The sequence below is a fragment of the Leucopleurus acutus genome (genome assembly GCF_964270905.1).
Source record: "Leucopleurus acutus genome assembly, chromosome: 6".
In the NCBI taxonomy this organism is placed as follows: domain Eukaryota; kingdom Metazoa; phylum Chordata; class Mammalia; order Artiodactyla; family Delphinidae; genus Leucopleurus; species Leucopleurus acutus.
In genome coordinates this window covers 38,714,798-38,729,024 of record NC_139149.1, presented here as the reverse complement: position 1 = coordinate 38,729,024, position 14,227 = coordinate 38,714,798, and the positions used below count along the sequence as shown (strand labels likewise).

The 14,227-nt window shown below is 37.7% G+C and overlaps 1 long non-coding RNA gene across 1 annotated transcript in view; it reads right to left on the bottom strand.

The window, feature by feature from the left end:
• Window positions 1–3,740: 3,740 nt before the first annotated feature.
• The window catches only part of LOC309962776, a 238,609-nt gene continuing 228,122 nt past the window's right edge, over window positions 3,741–14,227 (bottom strand). Inside the window, exon 3 of the long non-coding RNA XR_014326266.1 lies at window positions 3,741–4,182. This is a non-coding gene — a long non-coding RNA (uncharacterized lncRNA). The remainder of the gene's footprint in view (window positions 4,183–14,227) is intronic.

The following is a 14,227-nucleotide window of genomic DNA, read 5'->3' as shown; positions in this document are numbered from 1 at the left end:
CATTTCTCAGGGAAATTTTATCAGAGTGTTCAATACTGATAACGTTGCCAATCTTATTCTCAAAGTTGGGGTTTTTCATATGGTCTGTGCTTGGCACTGCACTCTGCCTGATTTGGATTTTATTTGATCACTTTGGCTTCAACTGACATTGGGAGGCAAAGAAAACCAGCAATCAGCCTGCCATGAATTTGCCATGGGACCACATACTGCTGCAGAAACAAACATATAAATGTGCTGAGGAAACACAAATTCACAGCAGGCAGATTACAGCATGGTCCCCATGCACTATAGGCTTCAGGAAAAGCGAAGTCTGAAGCACGAGCATAGAATGAGGAAGGTGTCAGAGAGGCCTATGTACATTCTTCCTGAGATAATCCTTTTAAAAGAGGAGAAGCCACTGCACTTCTGTCACTAAAGGAAGGAAGGCAGTGTGACAAGGTAAACACAGTACTGGGCTAGAAGTTATGAAGACTAGGTGTGAGACCAAGCCCTGCCATTGAATACTTTTGTGGTTTGGAATAAGGCAGGCAACATCCCTGAGCTTTAGTTTCCTTTTCTGCAAATGGGAATAAGAACGATGGCCATAAATAACCCTTAGCATATTGTGAAGACCAAATATAAAAATGCTTATGAAAACTGCCTTATGAAATATAAAACTTTACACGACTACATAAAATGGTCTAATTAATCATTATCTTAAAGTTATTAATAATAATAATAAAAAGTAAACACCTTGCTCCTGAGTTGGGCAAGCAGCAATTAGTATTCAAGCAGTATACGTATAAAGATAAATTTAAATGGCATCTAAATCTCACAGGAAATTTTTATGCTTTCATTTTCAAATAGGGTCTCTTCATGATGGATCATTCATTATTAGAGAGTTTCTCAGTGGAAAGAAAAAGATTATCCGTGGGAGAGATTGCAATGGAATAAGCTGATTTTAACATGCAAAATGGCTGTTTTTATGTATGTTTATAAAAATTCTTTAGTTCCTTCTCTAGATGTTCACTGAATATTCCTCTTCCCAGAAATCCATTTACTTTCTGCATTTTAATAATGCTGCTGTTTTCTGAACAGTTGTATAATACTGAGAGTATTAAGTACAAAATCAATAGAAGTATTTATGAAATCCAGACATGGCTACTAATAAAATGGGAGAATAAACAAGCAAGCTTAAAACAATAGGCTATATACTATTTGCCAAAGGGTCCTTGAACATTTAGTTCGTAGAGCAGGTAGAAACAGAACCAGACAATAAAAGAAAAACAAAACAAAACAAAATCATGTGTATAGAATAAACTTGGTTAGAGTGTTAGGAAACAGTCATGAGATAAACTACAACAACACACTACCAATTTTTTAAGTTACTTAAAAATTAAGTTAATGCTTAACTACTACAACATGGTGTGTGTGTGTGAAATGGTTCTATTCCATCATTAGTGAGGCATGAATTTTTGTTTTGTTTTTTATGTCAGTCGTATTAATATTATGGTCTGGCTAATTATAAAACACTAGGCAAATAAAAGAACAGATCTCCAAAACCACATGATTGTTCACAAGCAGTATTTGCTTCAACTGACTTTGTTTGATAATTTATACCACGTTTCTTTAGTTACCAATTCCATCTTGTTACAGTCAAACCTTCTGTATCTCAGTGTTTTTAAAATACCCCTTGTAAATAGAATTTGGCTTAAAAAAACAAAAATCTAGTCAGGTAATTTTTGTCTTATAATTGGAGCATTTAATCCATTTACATTTAATATAATTACTGATGAATTTGTGCAGTTGTTTTTTTAAGTTTACACTTTGAAATAATTATAGATTCATAGGAAGTTGCAAAGATAGTACAGAAAGGATTCTTGTACACTTCATTCACTTTACATCTTATATAATTATAGTATAATATCCAAACCAGGAATTTGACATTGGTACAATGTGTGTACATAGAATGCAGTTTTATCACCTGTATAAGTTTGTGTAACCACAGTCACAAACAAAACAGAACTATTCCATCACCACAAAGGTTTCCCTTTTGCTACTCCTTTATAGTCACAGCCACCCCCTAAGCTCACCAGCCCTAAACCATGTTAAACACTAATCTACTTTCCATCTTTACAAATTTTTCATTTTGAGAATGTTATATAAGTGGAATCATACAGTGTGTAACACTTCTGAGATCTTTTTCAACAAGCATAATGCCCTTGATTCATGCAAATTATTACATGTATCAAATAGTTTCTTCTTTTTTTAAATTTATTTAAAAAAATTTTTTTAAAATTTTTGGCTGCATTGAGTCTTCGTTGCTGTGTGCAGGCTTTCTCTAGTTGCAGCGAGCAGGGGCTACACTTCATTGCGGTGCTCAGGCTTCTCATTGTGGTGGCTTCTCTTGTTGCGGAGCACAGGCTCTAGGCATGTGGGCTTCAGTAATTCTGGCACGTGGGCTCAGTAGTTGTGGCTCACAGTCTCTAGAGCGCAGGCTCAATAGTTGTGGCCCACGGGCTTAACTGCTCCGCGGCATGTGGGATCTTCCCAGACCAGGGATCAAACCGGTGTCCCCTGCATTGGCAGGCAGATTCTTAACCACTGTGCCACCAGGGAAGTCCCTCTTCTTTTTTATTGCTTAGTAGGACTCCATGGTATGGATGTACCAAGTCTGTTTAACCATTCACCTATTGAGGGATATTTTGGTTTTATCCAGTTTTTGACTATTACAAATGAAACTGCTATGAACAATCATGTGTAGATTTTTGTGTGAAAATACATTTTCATGTCTCTGGGAGAAATGCCCAGCAATGCAACTGACAACATGTATGGTAAATGTGTGTTTAATTGTTTAAAAAACTGCCAAACAGATTTTCAAAGTGGCTGTACCATATTACTTTCCAATGTATGAGATCCATTTCTCTACATACTTGCCAGCATTTGATACTGTCACTATTTTTTTATTTTTGCAATTCTAATACGTATGTAGTGATGTCTCATCTTGGTCTTTATTTTCATTTCCCTAATGTCCAGTCATGTTGAACATCTTTTCATGTGCTTATTTCCCATTCATGTATCCTCTTTGGTGAAAGGCCTCTTCATATCTTTTGCCCATTTTCTAATTGGATTGTTTTACTGTTGAGTTTTGAGAGTTCTTCTATATTCTAGATATGAGTTCTTTGTAAGACATATGGTTTGCAAATATTTCGTCCCAGTCAGTAGCTTGTCTTTTCATCCTCTTTATATGATATTTTGTACAGCAAAAGTTTTTAATTGTGATGCAACTTATCAGTATTTTTTTTAATGGGTCTTGCTTTTGGTGTCATGTCTAAGAACTCTTTCCCCAAACTTTAGGTCCTGAATATTATATCCTATGATTTCTTCTATCAGCTTTATGATTTTATGTTTACATTTAAATCTGTAATCCATTTTTAGTTAATTTTTGCATGAGGTTTAGGTTCCTTTCTATTGGGGAGGCAGTGGATGTATATCCAATTGATTTAGCACCATTTGTTAAAAAAATTAGCCTTTGCCTATTGAATTGCTTTTGTACCTTTGTTGAACATCAATTGGCTATGTTTGTGTGGGTTCTGGGTTCTCTATTCTGTTTCATTGATCTAAATGTCTACCCTCTGCCAATACCACACAGTCTTGATTATTCTAGCTATATAGTAAAAGTCTTGAAATCATGTAGACTGATTTCTCTCACTTTATTCTTTTTCAAAATCGTTTTAGCTATTCAGCTTTACCTTTCCATGTAAAGTTTAAATCTACTGTATTACTTGCTTCTTTCTATTTATCCCACCTGTTCTGTGTCTTGTTTTATGAAGTTATTTATTTGCTTCTTTCTTTTCTTCTTATTGGATTATTTTCTATTACTTTACCACCTCTCTCCATTAGCTTGGAATTTATATGCTTTTTTATTATTTTTTCAGCGCTTACCCTAGAGACATAAAATAAATTAATTGGTACTTTACCCTCTTCCTAGACAATGGAAGAATCTTAAAACACTTTATTTCATTCTTCCAATTTAGATGACATTGTTATAATTTATTTTAATCCTCTCTCTATATATTAAATGACATAAAATTTTATTATTATTTTAAACAGATAACACTAATTTATTGAATGATATACTTACCATTTTTGTTTCTCTTGGGAGCATCTCTGAGCTTCCACATGGAGTCATTTTTCTTCCACCTAAAGAAGAATATTCACTTTTATTGCTTTCATTGTGGGTCTGATGGTGAAAAAGTATTTTACTTTTGTTTAACTGAAAATGTTTTTACTTCACTTTCATTTTCTAAGCATATTTTCCACAAGGGATTGATTTATTGGTTGATAGTTTTTTTTTTTCAATCAGGTATCAAGATTTTGATGAGTCTGTTGTCAGCTCTCAGCATTATTGTTGATCCTTTACATTTACCTTGCCTTCTCACCACCGACAACAAGAATCCTGCCTTCACTTGATTTCAATTTTGTTTGCCTTTTTTATTCAACAGTTTTACTACCATGTATCTAGATATTCCTTCTTTTTATTTATGCTGCCCAGGATTTTCAGGGCTTTGTGATGTGTCTTTCATCAGTTTTCAAAAGTTCTCAGCTATTCTCTTTTAAAATACTGCTCTTGCCCTGTTTTCTCTCTCCTCTTCTTTTGAGATTTCAATTACATATTTTTCACTTTCTTATTGTGTCTTCTCTTATGCTGTTTTCTGCATATTCCATTCCTTTAGTCACTCCATGACTCATTCTGTATAATTTATTCTGACCTATATTCCATCTCACCAATTCTTCCTTTAGTTGCATCTAATCTGCAACTAAACCCAACCATTGAGCTCTTATTTTGGGTTACTGTACTTTGAAACTTAGAACTTCAATATGATTACTTTTTAAAGTTTCTATTTTTTCCTGTCAGAATTCTCAGACTTGTCTCTTTTTTCCTTGAACAATAAAAATGTTAGTTATTTTAATGGTCTATGATAACACCAATATCTGGAACACTGAAGATCTATTTCTATTGTCTTGTATTTCCATTCATTCCTATTCATGTTTGTTATCTTGTCTCTGCATGTGCATGGATATTTTTTAACTATGTGCCAGATATTTTATTTGTAATATTGTTTGTATAAGTAAATTAAGGACTAGGATGGTGTTATCTTCTATCAGAAAATATTTGTATTCATTTCTGTCAGTTGCCTGTTTGCACCATAATTCTGGGATCACCTCAGTTCAATTATAGGGGTTAAAAGGGATCCTAAAATGAGCTGCAGTTCCTTTGAGAACCTGTTCACTTTTGTTTGTTTGTTTACTTTTAATTTACCCTTTCTCCTAGGGTGCAACCCTTTGGGGCTCCAAACACAAGTAAAGTAAGATCCATCAGGCTTTGCCCCTCGACAGAACTTGGATTCTTTGTACTTTTAGCCCTTTAAACCTGTCACATGTGCTGTTCAGCCTCTTACCTATCCATCTGAACCATCAAAAGTGGCCATAAACACTGGTCTCTATTCTCCATACATTCTTGTTCTCACCTATTTTTAACCGCTTTACCCAGTAGGCTCATTGTCTACCTCACTTCTAGAACTTCTAAGGTGCTGACCCCTCCCTCTGCACCAATTATCATTCACACTCTCCTCTCTATGCTGCTGATGGATGCTAAGGGGCGGGGGGTGTCTCGACTTCTCTTGCCTCATATTTCTATAAGGAACTTCCTACTCCTTTTCCCTTGGCCTCTCTCTCCTCATTCCTTTCCCACACTTCCCTCTGGGAGGATGAGTGAGTCAGTGTGATGTGAGTTTGGGAGAAGCCTCTTGTGGGCTGTGCTCCCTTACCAAGCTGGTTGCCTGTACAGAGAGGGCATTGTATTTTGCTCTCAACCATGTGGGCTGTCCCCATCCCTGCAAAAGGAATTCCAGCAGATTTGAGTGCTAGATTAAATCCATTACGGAGAATAAAGAAAATATTAAATGTCCATTTGGCCACATAGTAAATTGTATTCTCTGATGCAACTTTTATACATAAAAAACCACTATTCTGGTCTCTTTTTGTTTGGCTTCTGTCTTCTTTTTCAATAAGTTCCAAGCTCAGGAGGAAAAAAAAAAGGAGTGTTATTTATTGATTCCCTTAAAAGCCTCCAAATGGCTATTCACCAAAAATCTCTCTTATAACTCATTGTACGGTGGAAGATCTTCATCCTAATTTTCATCAGTGTGTGTCATCACCCCAGGGTCATGCCTGCAGTTTGAAGCAATAGTACTGATACATCCAGCCATATGCTTTTCTTTCCCCATTGCCATATTCTGTTCACAGTGTGAGATTAATGACATGTTTAGAGTCACAGCAAACTGAAAATAACAAATGTGAAGGTATTTCCCCAAAGACACGAGACATAGCATCATAAAATGGAACAAAAGCAACTGGCAACCCGTGTGTTCTACCCACAGCTATAATATCAAAGTTTACCTTCTCTGAACAAAGTAACCAAATTATTAACTACAGTTTACTTTTTTACAGTGTGTGTGTTTTTTAAAATAAAATATTACATAGCCACCAATGAGACCTGATGTCATCTAAGCCAAGGGAACTGTGTCCCCAACCCAGCTAGAACAAAAGAGCCTGAACAATATGAACAGTAGTGCAGACTTGGTCCTTAAACCCACAAACTGTGTTTATATAGATAAAACCATGGATAAAACTCCTTTTATATTAAAACTTTTCCATGAGCTTTAATTTTCCTTTTTCTTTTTTTCTTTTTAGAGAACTTCTGCTTATTTGCAACTATTTCTGGGCCACAGCCGTATTCCAACAGAGCGCTTTGGCAACTGCCTCTGTTGTGGTCAACAACTCCATCTGCAGCTGGGGTTTCTTAAAAGAAGTGAGTAGCATTTGCCTTATAATGCTCCAGCAACAAAACAAGGAAAACTTCCATGGGAATCAGATGGTCACGGGGCTTCCCCCATCTCTCTCCTTCCCTTACTTCATGTGATCAGGGGGGTCAGAGCCACTGGTGCACATTTCAGCAAGTATGTCACTCACAGCACAGCTAATACATAGATACAATCCTAACCACTAGGCTCTGAAACAGATCGTGGGAAACTTCATTGACTAAAGTGATTGCAGGATTAATAAACTGAGTGTTTCAAGTTGGAAGTCTTGTTACAGGTTAAGACTGTATCCCCCTGAAGTAGAGACATGACTCAGGATGGGCATCTACTTGTATGTGTATTTGGTGGGGAGTGGTTCAGCTACAGAATTTGCCCAAAGACCACAAAGCCATGGAATAAATAAACAAATATCTATCTTTGCCTTAACTATAGCCACCAAAACAAAGCAAAACCAAACAACCACCAAAAAAGAAAACATAGTTTTTTGGCAAAGCAGTAATTTCTGAATTAGGAGTCAGAAGTAAGTAAGAAGACAGAAGTCATGAGACTTACAAGGTAAAAGTCACAACTAGCATCTTAAAATGTGGGAGTCTTGTCTGGCTAATCCAAGTTGAACAAAGTCACAATAAGAAATCAACCTAAATATCAAAAAAAAAATGCTGAGTTACAAAAAACAAGATTGTGAAAATGTAGATGACAGACTAAAATTTAACCTAATATCTCAAGATTTTGCCATCTTCTAATAAACTTCAAACACCAAAACAACCAAGGAAACTTCATTGAGTCACGATAAGTTTAAATAATTATCATGTTGGAATCAGAGAGATGGAAAAGCCTATGAGAAATGTCTTGAAGCTAAAAAAACAGGCCATAGGCTTTTTGTTTCTTCTTTAAAAAACTAATCTTTTATTAATGATATTTTAATGTGAACCTAAAAAATTTTCTTGCGGGGTCAACCTCTTATTGCAAACATCTGCCTTCACTTTGAGGAACTTGGTGACATTACCACCACTAGTGTACTCCAATGAAGGTCAAACACTTCTACTTTTGATGAGCAACATTTTTCAAAACTCACATTAGGCAAAAGGGCATTTCTCACAAGAAAAACATGCTGTTAGCTTTGACAAAGGGCTGTTTGTGAGGTTGCCTCCTGTTTGAATTGCCCCATAGTAAGACAGATGCTGGAAAGGGAAGTTCAAGAATCGTTCGAATCCAGATCCACTTTTGGTTACTTCCTCTGCTTGCTTCCAACACAGCTGCAGAGAATAAAACAGAAAGAGGAAATGGGGACACCCAGACTGAATATTATTGCCTTCAGCAAAAGCCTTTAGAAAACCCTCTCAGGAACCTGTGACATCACAGAGATGTGTCATCTTCCATATAGAACTTTGCCCCAAAAGCAGCATTTATGCAATTTCTTAATGCAGACAATTGCTGAAATACAGTTAGCATACAAGGCAATAACTTAAGAAAAAGGCAACACTTAGGCAAAGTCTTTCCAGGAATTAAAATGTTGTTGTTGTTGTTGTTTAATTGATTTATTTTTGGCTGCGTTGGGTCTTCGTTGCTGCTAACAGGCTTTCTCTAGTTGCGGAGAGCGGCGGGCTACTCTTCTTTGTGGTGCGCGGGCTTCCTATTGCAGTGCTGGACCAGGGATCGAACCCGTGTCCCCTGCACTGGCAGGCGGATTCTTAACCACTGTGCCACCAGGGAAGTCCCTAAAATGTTGTTATTAACTCAAACAATTTTTCTTTTAACCAACCAAATAAACAATGGCAAGATATGGTAAACTTTGCCCCAGAGAAAGAGACTCACAGTAAAACTCCGGACTGAATGTCAGAGGCTTGGTGCTTTAACTCTTCAGTAAGACTATGTGTAATCTTCCTAAACTTACTTCATTCCTCTGAATCTTGGTATCCTGATTTTAAAAAAGGGCGGGGGGGGTGGACTTGATGATACTTATTGTTTCTAGGCATCTGTGACTGATGTCTCATGAACACATAGAAATAATATACTTAGATGTAACTCATTATCGCTACCAATGCCCAACTAATACTCCCTCTTTCTCCAGTAATTCTTCAATTTAGAATGGACCAATTACCCTGTTTCCATAGCTAGAAACCTGTCAGCCATCCTCTCCTATTCTATTTTTCATAATACAGTCTTCCCTTTTTTCAGTATCATTTCGCTACATATTTTTATTTTGTGAAAACTTAGTCCTGTAAGTTTAATATCTAAATCTCTTGTTGAACTATCCATTTTTATCAACCTTCTCAGTCAAATCCTTAGCTCAGATCTGCCCCCTCTTATTCAAGCTCTGGCAAGAGTCTTCTAGCTGGTCTTCAGCCATTATGTCGCACTGTATTGCATCCCCTTACTACCTAGCTTTTTCAAAACCACCTGAGTTTCTTCTTAAAAGGTGCATACTATATATTCTCTCCTACTTAAAGCCCTTCAGTTATTCCTCACTGGACACAGAATAAAGTCAAAGCACATTATGCAAAGTCTTTCAGCACCATTTCCCACAAACACTCCACCCACACTGCAAAAACTCCTGATTTTCAGTAATCTCCTGAATACTTTGAAACGTCTGTATATAGTGTCCTAAAGGCCTTGTTGATATAAATCTGTCCCTCAAGATTCAGCTGAAACATCAGCTCTTGGGCTTTTACTGCTAGTTTGCCCCTCTTTCCTGCAGAATTCATTCCTGGTATTTGCTTCTAAAGGGAGGAAGTTAAGCAGCGCAAAGAGACATAAGGGTTAGACATGTCTTCCTCTCTCTCTACACTAACAAAATTGAACTCCTCTCAAGAAGAAGAAGTAAAAAAGAAGCCACCATCCAGAAACAATGGTGAGTTGACAACTACAATCCCTTAACTTGTTCAAATACTCCATGGATATATGGAAAGATACATTTAGTTTATCTCCTATTAATAAGAAAGAAATATTATAACTTCATAGTTGAATATCACTCTGAATATGACAGTACCTAGACAACCATGCTTTGAGGCCTAGAAAAATTAGTATAATTTATAAGTGCAGAGTGCTAAGGAAACAATCACACTCTTGAAACTGTGTCCCCGGGGGTGTTACTGCTATGGTTGTAATTAGTCTCAGGGAGGTGATAAGATATTGAGTATCTAGAAACTATAGAAAGGATACTCCTAAGAGACAAGAAAAATGGTGCAGAGGTTGCTACGAGACCATGAGAAAGTTAAACTTTCCTGGGTCTCAACTTTCTGTCCTGCAAATGTGGGGAACCCAATTAGAAGATGAATAATGACATGGTGACCTCTCCTCCAATCTGCAGAAAAGTTTGCAGCAGTGGTTCCAGAACTAAGTGTGCACTTCTATAGGACAAAGGTTTAGTTAGGGTGGCCATACTTCAGTTGCCTAGTTTGCTTAGGACAGTACTAGGTTATGCAAGCTGTCTTAATTATTTTAAAAATGCCTCCTTATACTTTTTAGAATGTCCCATTTTAGGTGATAAATTATATAATAACTGTAGTATGGGTTTTAATTTTTTCCCTGAAAATCATTAGGAATTACATACATGTCTGGCTTTTGCTAAATTCACTGATTAGGGAAAAGATTGGGAGTTGGGAGTTGGACTGGAAAACTTTTAAAATCTCCTAAAAAACATGTTTCCTTTTTGTGATTTTCAATCTTTTAGCATAAATCAAAGATTCATATAGTCTTTTAAAAATATTTTCCAGGTTTTATTTACTTTGGTTTAAGTTTACAGAATTCCAGTGGGACTCTATTTATTTTTTCAAAGAATATTTTTTTGTACTCCTCCATTGAAAGCTTCCTTGTTTAGGGAACTCAGCAAAATATACATATCATTTTACCATGTGTAGGGTTGACAGCATTTAATTAGGAAAACCAGGAGTACCAGAGGACATTTTCAAAGCAGCACCTCAGGTAAGAGACCCCCTCCCCACCTCTGCTGCAACTAATGGTTCTGCAACTCATTTTATGCTCATTGCATTACAGAATTTCCCCTAGAGAATACAAAATTCAAATCAGATGAACAGATGCTCACAAATGAAGGTACTCCATGTACAAACCTACAGCAATCATGAAGTGGCAGGTAGAGAGGAAACAAAGGAAGAAACACACAAGAAACTCAGAAACCATTAATTTCTTGCCTCTCTTTCCCCTTATCTCTTCTCATCTCCATGGTCCTCTCCCCTCCCTTCTGCCATTATTACTGCCCACCGTTACACGATTTTTCCTATAACCTCTCAGCTGCCATAGACAGAGAGCTCTGCTTTCTGGCAGACAGTCACAATTGAGTTAGTGAGGGAAATATGTTTTCAGATGCCAGAAGTCAATCTCTTTCTCTCTTCCTCTCTTCACAATCATGGAACTTGCTCTCAGTGGTCTGATTGAGAAATAGAGCTCATAAATACTGAACATTGCTTTTTTAGGCTATGGTTCAGCAAACAGAGAAACTGGCTTTATCCTGGACAGAAATGTTTCTGTAACAACACTGGTCCCCAGTTCCTTCCCCTTCAGATGTTTTTCTCTCCAGATCACAGGCTTTGACCCAGGCTTGTTAGCCAAGGGTCATTCAGGCTCATCTTCACTCAAATCCGAGGTCCCAACCACTGCTTCCCAATCTTGACCCCAATCAAAATGTGCCCATCTGCTTCTGCATCCCAACCAAGCATCTAATTTCCTCCCAGGGAATAGAAAATAAGCTATCCACGCTGATGTGCCTGATAAGGACATACGTTCATATCCTGTTATCTACATTTATATATCTATTTTAAAAAAAACTTCCTTTCACGGGAGTTAGTCCTTCTTACGTGAAAAATATTGCAGAGATCTCAAGCAACAGTGCCTCTGAAAATCTTCTGCCTCTCTGTATATTAGAGTAGATGTCACTGTCTCATGAAAAACAGACACAGTTCACCAATAGACACTTTAATGAACGCTTTTTTTTGGCACATTATTTCCTTCCATCCTCCTTTCCCAGTTGAATTTTAAAAGATATGTTTGTTTTTAAAAAACAATAATGATTTCTCATCTTTATTGTGGAACTTATAGAGAAATTATAAAAACCCATGTTCGTCTGTCCTCCATCTTTCTTTGCATCACATTATTTTACTTGTTAAACAATGCTTTAGAATGTCCTAGATTTATTTTTTCTATTCCAGTTACAGCAGCTCAGCGTTTGTCTCAAGAGAGCCATTCCTCAGCTGCCTTATCTGTGTCTGAGAACCTCACCAGTAGACTCGGCTGTGTGGCCGCATGAGGTAAGGTCATTCAAGCTCATCTTGTTGAATTTGTCATAACCCTGAGATTTCACACAACCGAATTTCCCCTTGTGCATTCTTAGCAATGCCACACAACAGGGGATTTTAGAATGTGATATGCACTATCGTAGTCTCTAAATCGAGTGGGTGTTTCAACAAAATTTCCAGCATTGTAAAATTGTGAAGCATAAAAATAAACAGATGAAAAAAATTGTGGCTCACCTCACTTATTCTATCTCAAGGTGGAAAATTCACAGCAAAAGGAAAGAAAATCTTTTTTACCCATGGTAGGGGGTTGGTGGCAGGAGGGTGTGAGATGGCATAAAAGCCACATTTCCTCTAGCTATCCAGAAAACATCTTTGTTTACCACTGTAGTGTTGCTAAGGCAACAGCAGCTACTCATGACATCACGTGGAGAAGGCTGTCACAGGCACGATAGCACTGTTGTTTAAATGTTATACTGAGTCTTGTCCTTCTCTGTCTTTCCCATTCCCTAAGGAAAACATAAAAGGATGGCTGGTAGCCAAAGACTGTAATAAAAGAGGAAAACCAGACTGTAGCCTATATTCAGCTACATGTGGATCATTCTTATTTTATTTTTAGACCAATAGTGATGAGTCAATTGTGCTTTAAGGTTAATAGTTGAAGTTTGCGTACATCTACACCCTAACCTCCTCACCTGCCATGTCTTTCCCAAAAATCTCAAAACAAAACAGTAGATTCTGTTGTCAATGCTGAAGAAGAACGGGAAACATCCTGAACCTTTTCTGGATCACCTCAAACCAGCAGGACATACCTTTGTACACTGCCGTGTTACCATGGCTTATCTTTTTTATATTTCTCTCTGGCCTTGACTCCCTGTGGTCCCAGAAACCCAAGTATAATAGAACATCATGCTCCCTATATAACTGTCCCCTGCCAGCTTCCATACAATGCTCCTGAGGAAAACTTTCTGGCTATTACCCTGAAAATGTAGGAAGGACTTAAGCCAACCGTCAAGAAGAAGTGCACAGATGTAGTGATGTCCAGTGGTGTGTGCACGGGGAAGCCGGTGGGAGGAGCAGCAGCAAGGAAATGCCAGTGAGTTGAGGTACAAGGTTCTGCAATCTCGATCAATATGCTTTCTGCATATAGCCCTTAACACTTTTAGATTTCTTTGAAATATCTGGCAGATTCTTGAGAAGGAAAGTGCCTATGTCCCTACTTGGCTCTCTGAGAAAATATGAGTCTGTGTACTGGAGGGAATGTAGATTGTAGACTTGGGAACAAGCTGACACATTGATTAACTGCAGTTCACTCTAGGTGCCCAGAAAGGAATGCAGAGGATACTGTTGGCTCCCTACACACAGGACAAACCTTGCATGGTGCCAGGGAGATCATGCAAAGCTCAGCTTCACACAGATCCTCAGCACAGGTCTAGGGGAGAGGACTCTGCAAAAAGTGAAGCAAAATGGTTTATAAAGCGAGAGGAAGCTTTGAGAGAGAAATGAAGTTGTCATGACAGTTATTCCAACGATAAGTATTACTTCTGTGAGGCATGTGGTGTTTTAGTAAAGAATCAGGCAAAGTGGGCAATACATTTACAACGGTGAGGTGCCAATGCATCATCAGTGGTAGCATCTAACCACGTGATTCCTTAAAGCACCAAGGGTGCTGGATGTGGGGCTTCTCTCTGTTCTATAAACCCTTCACTGGGGTTGGTCCTGTACAAAGTGTATGTCCAACACTCTCTCTTCATTGGGCTCCATTTTGCCAGCCTGGACAGACTGGAGGCACTTACTGCCCTTCTGTTGTCCACACACCTCACACCATTGTCAGAACCACCCATCATGCCATTCCTGGATAGACGCCCAAGTTTCTAATCTTTACTGCCTCTATTCCATGTTTAACTCTCCAAGATCTCAACCTCATGACATACAACTTTCTTCTTTGCAAGGTGATGGTGAGAGGTGTGTAACCATAGGCCTATATTTGGAGTAACTGTGGTCATTTTTACCATTCAGTTCACAAAACAGTTCACTATTTAACAAATCTGCTCAAATTGCTAACCCTGCATTGAGTACACAGCATTCAGGGTCTTAGGACAATATATGGGAGAA